Source organism: Corvus brachyrhynchos, unplaced genomic scaffold (assembly GCF_000691975.1).
Source record: "Corvus brachyrhynchos isolate BGI_N302 unplaced genomic scaffold, ASM69197v1 scaffold346, whole genome shotgun sequence".
NCBI lineage: Eukaryota > Metazoa > Chordata > Aves > Passeriformes > Corvidae > Corvus > Corvus brachyrhynchos.
This window is the reverse complement of record NW_008238644.1, coordinates 160,423-171,781: the sequence shown is the minus strand read 5'-3', so window position 1 is coordinate 171,781 and position 11,359 is coordinate 160,423. Positions and strand designations below refer to the sequence as shown.

Below are 11,359 nucleotides of genomic sequence, written 5' to 3'. Positions count from 1 at the left end.
TTTAATTTCACAGAAAAGTAATTTAAGCAGCATGTATTTTGCAGTTTGATGGTTTCCATATAACACAGTATTAGTTTTCGATTTTCATTTGTAGGTGTCTGCTCATTAAGCAAGATCTTCCTTACAAAGTATAGGGGCTGTTTAAATGCTTTAGGGGATGAGTATATTTATTATGAGCTGATAATCCTTGTAACTTGTTACATTAAAATATAAATGGATTATATTCTGATGAGAAGCATGAAAGTGATTACTAAACTGTGGAAATAAATGTGCTAGAACCCTAAATAGTGTAATAATCCTCTAAGGGGAAATTGCACCTCATTCATTTATAATGGTATTGTGATTGGCTTTGTTTTAGTCCAACTTTTGAGTCAATGCCTCCATGAAATTCTCATGACTTGCCTTCCAAAATGACATCAAAGATGAAAGGAGAAAAACAGTCTTGACAAAACCAGGTCACTACATCATCAAGAGCAGAGTGGGCTGAGCAGCTCTGCTTCCTAAATCAAAGCCTTGCTGCAGGAGCACTGCTGTGCTCCCATTAGTGTGTCACAAGTGCTGTTCTCTGCAGTGAGGGACCAAAAAGTATCACAACTGCAGAAAAAGGGCTGAAGGCTTTGGCCAAAGCCTGGTGCCTGTCTCGTCAGAGCACTGCTATGCTGAGATGAGGATGTGGAGGTCCTTAAGGTATCCCTTTTGGGGGATGTCCTGGTCCCAGCTATACTTTGTAGCCAGGAATGCGCAAGGAATGAGGGGGAGTAGTGAGTCCTTTGTGCCTAAATCAAGCAAAAATCCCAGCAAGGGTTCTGAGGTGTTCTGCCAGCCCTGTCCTTCCAGAAAAGCAGAGGTCCTTTCATAGTCTTGGCTAAACTCCCAGGTCTGGGAGAGACTAAGGGTCTTCTAAAGGATACAAATCTGGACTGTGAGAGAAATTTATGGGCCAGAAGCCCATCTCAGTCTGCCTTCAGAGCAAGGAACTTTCAAGAAACCACCATCTCCCTCTCCTGCCTCAGTTCCTGCGTATCCCCAGAAGACCTGTCCATCAAGAGACAGGGAGGGGAATTTGAATACGCACACAGGGCCATGCAGGCTGTTTTGAAATTGCCATTTGGTCAAAATAACTCCATGTACAGTTTGGCTGTCTGCAGTGGTGGGGTGGGACCTAGAGTACACTCAGGAACAGGACTCTCCTCCTGGATCCTGTGTGGCTGTATCCTCCAGACTTTTTTGTAAAGGGCCAATATAGTGTCTATAGCCAAAACTTAACGAGATAATTATAGCTGGCAGGGCTTGGTAATTAATGTCTAGTACAACCTACTGTAACATACTGCTGCTTTTACATGTGTTTTGTGCAAAGTGGGAGTGCTGAGGCGTGCTCGTTTGCTGCTGTCTGATGGAGAGAGGGTGACAAATCCTACAGGAAGAAGGAAATGTGCTTCCCATCTTTTGGGATTTTAATTAAATTAACTGCAGTGGCAGAAATGGCAAAGTGCCAGGGTTTCTCCTGTCACTGAGCAAGCACTTGCAGAGAGGCAGCCTGGGCACAGGAGGCTCATACAGGTGTCTGTGTTCAAGAACAGCATCTGTTCTGGCTAACAAGCCTCGCTCTGCGTTGCTGATTCACTTACTGAAGAAGAGACCTTCACCTGTGTCTGTGACCATGTGGGTGCAAGGGTTTGGTGTTCCCACGTGAGTAGCAGCAGGAGCACATGGTCTCTGGCAGGTTTCACTAAAGCCATCTAACAGCATATGCAGCAAGTGCTAATGAAAGCCACATGGCATAAGCTTTGCTCTTTCTATGGAATACCTCAGAGAAGATTTAGCAGAAGCAAAGACCTATTCTGGGGCTTGGAATGTCATGCTGTGCAATGTCTCCTAATGCAGCTACTACTGCCTGCTGAAACCTGGAGTCTGCTCCTGCACTTGAGATCCAGAGTTTCCCTGGCTGCACCTTGTTGGTAGAGACATCCCAGTTTCCAGGTGATGTAGCTCACAGAGGGGTTCAGATTAGCTGCCTCTCCCCACAGACTTCTCTTGACACCTTGCAAGTGCTGCAGGGGCATGGAGAGGAGGCACCTGGGCATATGTGGGTCCATGTCTCAGGGGAGGCTGTGACAGTACAAAGCAAATGCTGTGCACAAGCTGCATCTGCCCTGATCCAACAGGTCATCCAGAGGAGGAAACTGGGGGAGGAAAAGAGAAACTTACTTTTTTTAATGTTAGGAAGGCTTGCCTATTTTTACCTCCATGCAAAATAGATGACTTCTATCACCTGGGACTTCTCTGTGTAGGATTTTGAGCAGAGCAAGCTAATAATGACTGTGTCTCATTGGGATTTAAAATGGAATTCTTGCTTCTTGGTGTAAATAGAAGGTGATAGCGTAGCATGTAGGAGGTCTTTAATCTTCTAGATTTATTACATTTTGTAGGCTTATAATTTTTTTTAAAGCTTTTTGTTTCATCTTGAGCACTGACAGAGGCAAGCAGGTAACTGAGGGTACACACACAGCATTTTGATGGGACTTTTTCCTGAATTCATCTGAAGCCAAGCCCCCTGTGACCAGAGCCCCACCCTCTCATCTGCATTTCATAAGAGTATTACCACTGTAATTAATAGGACTTGTATAACAGTACCTAATTAAAGTCTGATCATATAGTGTAAATTTAACTTGATTATTGTTAGCCTCAGTGAACTCTGCAGGAGATTAATCCTGGTGATTCACTCAGCACAGAGAGCAACAGCAGCAGCTCTGCGGAGGACCAAAATATTAGCGAACAGCAATGCTCTGTGCCCCCAAACCCTGCAAGGTAGGTCTGGGTACCGATGGTAGCACCGGTGTCAGGGAGGGGTCTGTGCTGGGACAGGAGTCTCCCTGTTTTCAAATTGTTTAAAAGCCACTGGGATGCCAGCAGGCTTCTACAGCACCGTTCTTAAAATCACTGAATAAGGAGTCTGTGAGAGGATTATGGCTTACATAAGAGTTTTATGTCTGTCCTAAAGCTACAGCCCTATGCATTTGTGCGCTGCATACTGTGTCTGCCAGTGATTCATGGACACCAGAATGTCCTGAATGACTACAAGCCACATTTTGTTTAAGATTATTACTGATACAGGACCTGGTCCCGGTCTTATGAAAGCTGGTGCGGTTTAGTCTGTGGGAAGAGAGTAGAGGCAATAATGTTATATTTTTTATATTAATTACTGCATATTAAAATGCTGTATGCTTTGCTTCTGCACATTGTGCTGGAGAATTCTTTGCTAAAAAAACAAATAAGCCTTTGGTAAAATAATAGGGTTTTCTCTGTATGTAGTTCTGAAGTACAGGGCATGGGGTTTGTCCTGTCTTTGGCTGAGCACATCTGTTTGTTTGCTGCTAATAATAGTTTAATCAATGGGGCTGATTCCTGTATATTCTCTGTCTGACAGTAGCCCTGAAGACCCAGATGGCAGCAAGAAAAGGTCTTTTGTATGTGTCACTTTTTTTCTTTTTTTTCTTTTCTTTTTTTTTTTTTTTTTGTAGTTGTGGATTAATTAAAAGCAAAGAGAAAGTTTTACTCCTGTTTGCATGAATGGTCACATCAAACAGCACAGGAAAATCTAGGCCAAGCTGCTTTCAGTGGGCTAAGGAACATTATACCATTGCACCGCTTCCTTTCATAGTAGCAATGCCTCTTAATAAACGTCAGGCACCTTCTGAACTTTCTTTGAAACCGTTACCTTTGCTTTCCACAAGTACCCCGTAGCCCACCTTGCCCCCCCGGCTCACTGTGGCACGGCTGTTGTTAGGAGATGTGTCCGTGTGGGATGGGAAGGAGAGGGATGTGCGCGGGGTGCATCCTCGCTGCCTGCAGAAACGGTGCCGGTTATATAACGCCCTCGCTGGGTAACGAGGTGAAACTCTGTCAACTCTTCTGCAGGAGCTTTCAGAGGGTTTGGGGCTGCTGGCTGGCTGAAGGGTAAGTCAGGGATGTGTTCCTCAGGGGGGACTGTGTGTTGGGGTGCACACGCAGGTGTCAGTGTGTACAGTGCTGAACAGGGGCTCCAGCATTAATGACTGAGATGTGGGTGCAGGTAATGGTACCTCAAGCAAACACGGCCACTCAGCACCTTGCCTGAAACAGATCATTTTAGGGTATTGCTACTTTGTGAAACAGCTGTGTAATTTGTCTATGCTGTTTGTCTGTTTTCCTCTTAACATGCCTGAAACTCAATTAAAAATAAGCTGTGCTTAAGCCACAATGGCTTTCCTTTAATAGTGGTAATAATACTTTGTGAGAGAAGGCTGTGCTCAGGCAGCTTTATATCAAATGATCCAGGATGCTGATACTATTCAGAATATAACTTGCTGGAGCTTTGCTGTTGTTCTTTGTACTTGCTGTCATTTCTTGCACTTGCAGACTTGTACCTGCTGTGTTTGCTTGTCCGAGTGCAACTGTTCATGTTGACTGATGAGTGCATGCTGGATGATTGTGTCCATGAGTGCTGGATATCCTTGTCTGTTTTAAGACTGAGACTACAGGTCTGGATGTGCTTGCCACTGTCATGGAAGAGTTACTTGTATGCATAGCTGCTGTCAAATGTGCATCTCAGAGCAGAAAGCAATCTTGGTTTGCAACAACATTAACAAAAGGAATGCCTGAGCTTTTCAGGGTTACATTGTGGAATCTGTGTTTTCACTGTGAGTGCTGTATGTGCTTCAAGTACCTGGGAGTTACTGGGGGAACTGGTTCCTTGCAGAGACAGAAGGGCTGTGGGGAGGGGCTGTGCATCCACAGCTCAGGCAGCTGTGAGCTCAAAAGATTCCAGCAGCGAGAAACGGAGCCCAAATGAACCTAAATAAGCAAGGGATCTGAATTATTCACAAACAGAAATGCTTGTTCCTGAATAGTCAGGTGTCTGAATCCGGAGCAGCCTCAGGCCGTGGGACTGGCATTGTGAGGGTGAGTGTTGTCCTAAAATGACCTGTGCAACAGAAAAATTGGTTGGTAGGAGATACAGGCTCGTATTCCCCTGGGACTGAGAATCTCTTGTACTCAATTTTTAGACTCTTTTTTTTGTTATCATCTCAAAGGCACTTGATGCCACAATTCCTGTCACTTTGGCTTTTGCATTTGTTCCTTGCAATATTCAGCTGGAATAGCAGCCTACCAGGGCCCACATCCTATATCCTATTTCATCTTTGTTCTCCTTCTCTTGCTGTGCTTGAGTCCAGTGGTCCCATAGGTCTGGCTGGTCCCTTGGTGGTTGTGTGGCCTTTGTGTGAGGAGATGGGTGTAAGCACAGGGGGACTTAACCTGAGGGCAGAGAGTCGCTCCAGACTTAAGGGAGCTGCACAAGGACTGGTTGCCACGCTGGATCTCTGGGGTCATGGGCAGTCAGATGTGTGGTGGCCCCTTCTTTTGCATCTCCCCATTGCTAGGGCTTCTGATGTGCTGCAGAAGTTTTGAAGGGAGCAGCTCCCCGATGTTTTGTACCCCCACCCAGGCACCTGGAAGGGGTACAGCAGGGGGAGCTGGAGCTGTTGGCCACAGTGTCTAGGACTCGGACCCCAGGAGGGGAAATGAGCTGATGAAGTCTCATCTTGGTGGCAGGTGTGGCACATAATCATCTTTGCACCAGGGAAGGTGGCTTCTCTGTGCTGCAGAAACACCATGCCGCTTGGGGGAAGATTGCTGGTTCTCCCAGAACGGTAAAGACAGCAATGGGGTCAGGCCATCCAATGCTGCAAACTCCCAAGCATCGTGTACATCAGTGAGGATAGGTAGATCGCCGTAAGTGGCCATAGGTAGAGAAATATCACATAGCTGCCTAGTTTTTCATACATGATCACTGAGGTGCTGGTGGCTTTGTAACTTATGCAGTCCCATAGCTGAGCCCTCAGGGTCATGTTTGCTGCCTACAGATAGTGAGCCTTGCCCTATATATCAAGCAGACTTCTCTGTGCACATGCCTATGTTTAATTACCATTATGAGACAGATAAAAAATTTAAAATGTCATTACAACGTGGTGTGGGGGTGGGATTTGCAGTCTAACTGCAAGCCTCCTGTTGGTGAAACTGCTCCAAGTTTGTCTGAACTTTACCACTGGACAGTTGGTGTCCTCTAGGAGCTGCTCTCTGAGCAGGCTGATGTGGCTTGTTTTGTTTGTCACTAACTTGCCTGGGTATGTCAGTGTCAGCACCTCTCCTGAGACTTTCCTATGGTGGAAATTCTGCCTGGTTAAAACTCCTACCATCCAGATACCTCAGCAAGAGCAGTGCTAGGCGTGCTTTGCCCAAGGAGTAACATCCTTCTTGAAGGAGAGTTATTTTGATGTGGACAAGGGTCATTAGGACTGCACTGACTTCCTGATGTTGGCACCTGTTCTGAGAATGGGTGCTGATCCCACCTTACCAACGTAAAGCCATTTGATGCACTTTGCAGTAAAATGACCCTCTGGTGCTTATAAACCTTTCAGGGTATTAAAATGGCCTTAAACCCTACTGTGTTTCTTGCTTTAGCTTGGAGCTGGCTCAGAGCTGGGTTTGACTGGCAACTCAGCCACTGCTTGCCGTTTAAGTTTCTTGGGATGGGGTGATGGATCCCTGCCCTCTCCCAGTCCTGTCCCCCTGCTGCTTTTGGTGCAGGCTGAGCCCTGAGAGTTTAGCTCCAAGCTGCAGCCGGTGACATTCTCGACATGCAAACCTCAGCAGCAGGATCAGAGCCATGTTTCTCAAATTGACAAAGCAAATAAAGGCTTTTATTCTGGGGGGAGGAGAGAACAAGAATGATTCCAAACATTCTAATAAGCCCCTAAAGTAAGTAACTAAATGTTCTTCCATTTTGGTGTAGCTCTTGGAAAATTTCCCAGGATGTCTTTAAAGAGCTCATTGTAAAATAGTGGGATGTTCTTTTCCCACAGGTGTATGTTAAAACAAAAACATTTCACTTGGAATTATTATAGAATTACCTGGTCTTGGGATTACTATGAAGAGCTTTGGGAAATCATTCACCTGGGCTGCACTACCAGGGAAGTGCTGCTACCATGCAGGTCCATGGTTTGTATAGCAGGGGAGGCAGAGGTTCAGAACATGATCTTCCCTGGCTTTAAATGGGAAATTGTAGGGATTCTATTTCATCAGTGAAATTGATTCTGTTCTTTAACTTGAACTTTTTAGAATACAAAGGGAGGCTTTACTACAAATGGTATTGTTTGCAACAACCTCATGGACCCGCCAATTTTTTTTCTAGCTGAAGTATTTTGTTGCAGGAATCAACAGAGAATTACTTCCAAACTTGTTTTAACATTGTAACACAAACACCTGTACATAGGAAGCAGAGGTCTTCCTCTGTTTGCATCCTTCTCTGTCTACCTGGAAGAGCAGTCTGGCCCTTCCCTGCTGCCACAGAGCACCTTGAGGAAGGTGCTGAGCCCTGTCAGGGAAAAGGAGCACTGGTACTGATTGCTTGGGGAGCTGAGCCCAAGGCAGACCAATGAATTGTATTGTTTTCATTGACCTGGGTAACGTTTTTATTAATTATCATTCCCTTCACAGACTCAGGGACCAGAGTAATAAAGGTAATGAAGGATGAGTAATAAAGGCAAGCACAGATGCTTATCTGTCCTAGTCCCTCTGACATGCCAGTCCATTGAACCTGTTCACTGTTTGGACCTCAGTTAGAATTTGATTTTGAATCTCCATATGTGTGTGAATTGGGAACTCCCCTGCTCAAAGCACTGCTTCAGCTGTATGGAAAATACTGTGCCAGGCTGTATGGTTATTAATAAGCTGATTTTGCTAGGAGAATGGAGCACCATGTCTGAGCTCTTGTGCAGGGCAGGCTAATGATATTGGACAGTGAGCAACTGTCACTTTTGCTAAATCTGTCATATTGCAAGTAAGCTGCTTACAGCATGCAGTGAAGATGGGCAGAGAGACAGGCTAATCCACCTTAGGCTCTACCCAAACTGAAATTTGGAGTCTGCTTTTCTCAAGAACACTGTTGTCCCTTGGAAACTGTTGTCTCAGAAGCACAAAGAAAGCTAAGGATCTGAACAGGCATCAATTTTGCTGAATAAACTCTATCTGTGTGTCCGCTCAAGGTCTTCTAGACCCTCATTCCTGAGGAACAGAAGCAACACAGAATTTTTCAGAAAACATATCCTTGTACATTGCTGAAAAATGCAGCACAGATTTGGAAGCAAATCTGAGGATTTGCAAATCTGAGGAGGAAAAGGGGAATGAGACCTGGTCAGCAGTACTGGACTCTCAGCAAAGCTTTCATGGGTGGGAGCTGTGGAAGTAGCACACAGAGGCTCTTGGTTGTCTCCTTCTGTTACCAGTGCAGCCAGATGCCAATTCCCAACCTAGAGACCCCACTGGAACCTCATCTGCAGCAGTGTGAGTGCAGTCCGTGGGCTCTGCAATGGCTCAGTGATGGGTTTGGAGAGGTGGGAAGTTGGATGTGGGCACCCACTTCTGCTGACACCTTCCTGCACCACCTCCTGCTGAGCCCTAGGCTGTTCTTCCCTGTTGCTGCTTTGGGCATGATTGTCCCTTCGTGCTTCTGTGGTAGAAAAGCAGTGTATTTGTCCCAGGTTTCCCTCTCTCTTTTTACAAGTGAGACTTCACCTGTTCACAACATGTTTTTCAGAAACAATCCCCCGTTTTGGCCTCATTTGGCCAAAGTGCGTAGCAGTTCCTTGAATTTGAGTAGATAAATAATCATGTTGATGGAGTTGCTGCTTAATATTAAACTAAGTCTGTTGCTGAATCAGGTCCTTGATCTTTGGCAACCTTTGTGCTACAAAAGTATTTATAAGTGTAAACATTAGATTGTAGATGCAGTTTCTTGAGATAACACTGCAGCATATGGGGCACAGGGCTGAACTTTATGGGGCAATAAAACTCAGTGCTGAACACTGGGAATTGTTTCCTCTTTGCAGGCCTTTATATCCGCTGTTAACGACTGTTCCTCCATGGCATTTAGTAGTGTTTAAGAATATCTTCATTCCCCTAAAATTTGTCCTGTCACCTGTGCAGTGCTCCACAGGCAGAAGGTGTTTGCTGGTACTATTGTCTTTCCCGTGGTCGCAGGAGAAGTTCCATATGAGGTTGGAATACTGTATTAAGCTGGGACAGTAGATCATGCATAGGGTTTGAAGGCTGTCAATTACAGTATGCATTTTGCAATGATGAGGCTGTACAAAATATGCTTGCAATGAGCTTCAGGAGATCCCCAGCTTTGTGGCTCCCCACAAGGGGATCCACAATGGTCAAAGGTAGAGAGGTGCCTGCATGACTTACAGTTTAAGAAATTACAGCTTAGGAAAACAAGACAGGAAAGTGGGTTTAAATGCTATCAGAAAAAGGAGATAGGAGATAAATTAAATGGCTTATTAAAATCATTCAGAGGTAGGGTTCTAGGTTCAGTCCTGCCTGTCAGCCCAACAACGCTAACAGTAATCACAAGCCTCCAAGATACAGAGCTGAGGTCCCTCCTTTTCCTGCAGATACAGGGAGCATGTGAAACTCACTGATGGCCATTGTAGGCAACAGGTTGTGCCACCAAGGATAACAATTCATGAGTAGCTGGTTTAAGACCAAAGAAGGCAGTTCCGTCTTCTGCTCCCTGCAATCTCCGCTGCATTGGCACAGTAGTGGCAAAGTAGTTGAAAGCCGATCGTTACAAAATATCTCTCCAAGCAGTAGCTTTCAACCATGCAAGCGTGATTTTTCACACAAAGGAAGTTGGGTGTGGCAGAAGCGCTTTTCCAAGGGTGAGATTTGCTTGAGCTGGTCATGAAACTGCACCCTGAGGGCTGCTGAATCAGGTTGCTTGTAAAAGTCAAGAGTATTTTGATGTACAAGATGTTTATGTTCCCTCTTGAAGTGTTATAATGAGGATACAGCGATAGCATCAGGGCAACAGGGTCACAGAGCGGAGCCCTCGGAAAGCGCATGCCTGGCTCCTCTGGTGCTTACCTGGGAATGTGTTTTGGTTACCGACTGCTAAACATAGCAAAGCTGCAGCTGCATTATCATTCTACTGAATGCCAAAAAGTTTGTTGTGTCTTACTGGAGAGCCCGTCACTGTGGCCTTAACCAGCTGTAATATAGAGGCTGTTGAAAAGCACGGCTCTGTTACCATCACAGTCCTTTTATTTATTTTTACCTTCAGGAGGAAGTATTTGTTGAAATTAACTTCTAGTTCCCCAAAGATGAAGACGTTTCTAATTGGAATGGTATCTATGAGTAACTTTTTTTAAGGGTAGGAAAATGTTTTCTGGTAGGGTTATACAATTTGGTTTATATGTTCTCTGCAGTCTTCACCACCATAGAATCGGGTGAGGGGTTTCAGATGGTTTTAGCAATAGCTTAGGAGATGATGGACAGTCTAAGGTTTTGAATACTCTTTAGATGATACCTTAGTATGAGGCTTACGAGGATGAGAATGCTGCACTGCCACAGGAGAGATCCAATGAGGCATTTATGCCTAAAAAACACTCCCCTAATTAGCCTGCCTACCAGACAGGGGCTCCACCTTGAAGGCATTGTTGGGGAACCCATGAAAAGTGCTGGAGAGCACCCCAAACAAGTGATTTCTTGGAAACTGGATCCTTTTCAGGCATTTCAGTTTGGATGTCCTGAGCCACTTGTCAGAATTTTAATAGTATTTACCTCAAGTGAATCTGGCCGTGGGCGTTGGGGTTTTTTTGAGGAATTTAGTTTTAAATAACATTTCCCCTGTCTAGATCTTTATCATTTTAGAAGGGATCTCAGTCTGATTGCATGTGAGTTATTACTGGCTCTCACAGGCATGGCTGTGTTTATACAAGTCAGGATTTTTTCCTGGAAGGTGGGAAGGTAATCATTGCCCCCCTGGCACATTATGGGGGACAGTTCTGCAGCCCGGCTTCGCCTCGCTCTACCAGAGAGTATTTCTGCAGTTCTGACAATCTGGCGTCCTTCATGTCAGGCTGAAGCTGTTAATTTTATTTGGGGTGGTTTTATTTGGTTGGTTTTGGCAAGGACGTCTGAGGTGGGTTTGACCTTTTTGAGCTGGACACTGGGGTTAAGGCTTCTTCCTAAAGGTGCTAACCAAGGAAACTGAGCCATGTTAGAAATAACACAAATACCATTTGCAGTCTTGCTTCTGGTGAGAGATAACTACTGGAACACAAAAGCTGCCATTGAATTTTTCTGTTGTGCAGCAGCACTTTGTTGAACAGGGATGAACCTAAGCATGAGTTCAGTTTCACTACAGCACTTGCTGAGTAAGGGTCTAAGTTAATAACATCAAGTAACAGCTGGTGCCAGAACCGCTTTCAACTATGTAGGAAATTTAAGACTATATTTCTCAAATACACAAGCCCAT

At 45.0% G+C, this 11,359-nt stretch overlaps 1 protein-coding gene across 3 annotated transcripts in view; it reads left to right on the top strand.

The window, feature by feature from the left end:
- Window positions 1-2,590: 2,590 nt before the first annotated feature.
- PASD1 (PAS domain containing 1) overlaps window positions 2,591-11,359 on the top strand; it is a 103,711-nt gene continuing 94,942 nt past the window's right edge. The window contains exon 1 of one of the 3 annotated variants that reach the window (XM_017737540.1): window positions 2,591-2,808. The gene's annotated coding sequence lies outside the window, so the exon portion shown is untranslated. Of the gene's footprint in view, window positions 2,809-3,660; window positions 3,958-11,359 lie in introns of those variants that run through there. The other 2 variants (XM_017737539.1, XM_017737541.1) reach the window with 2 other exon arrangements.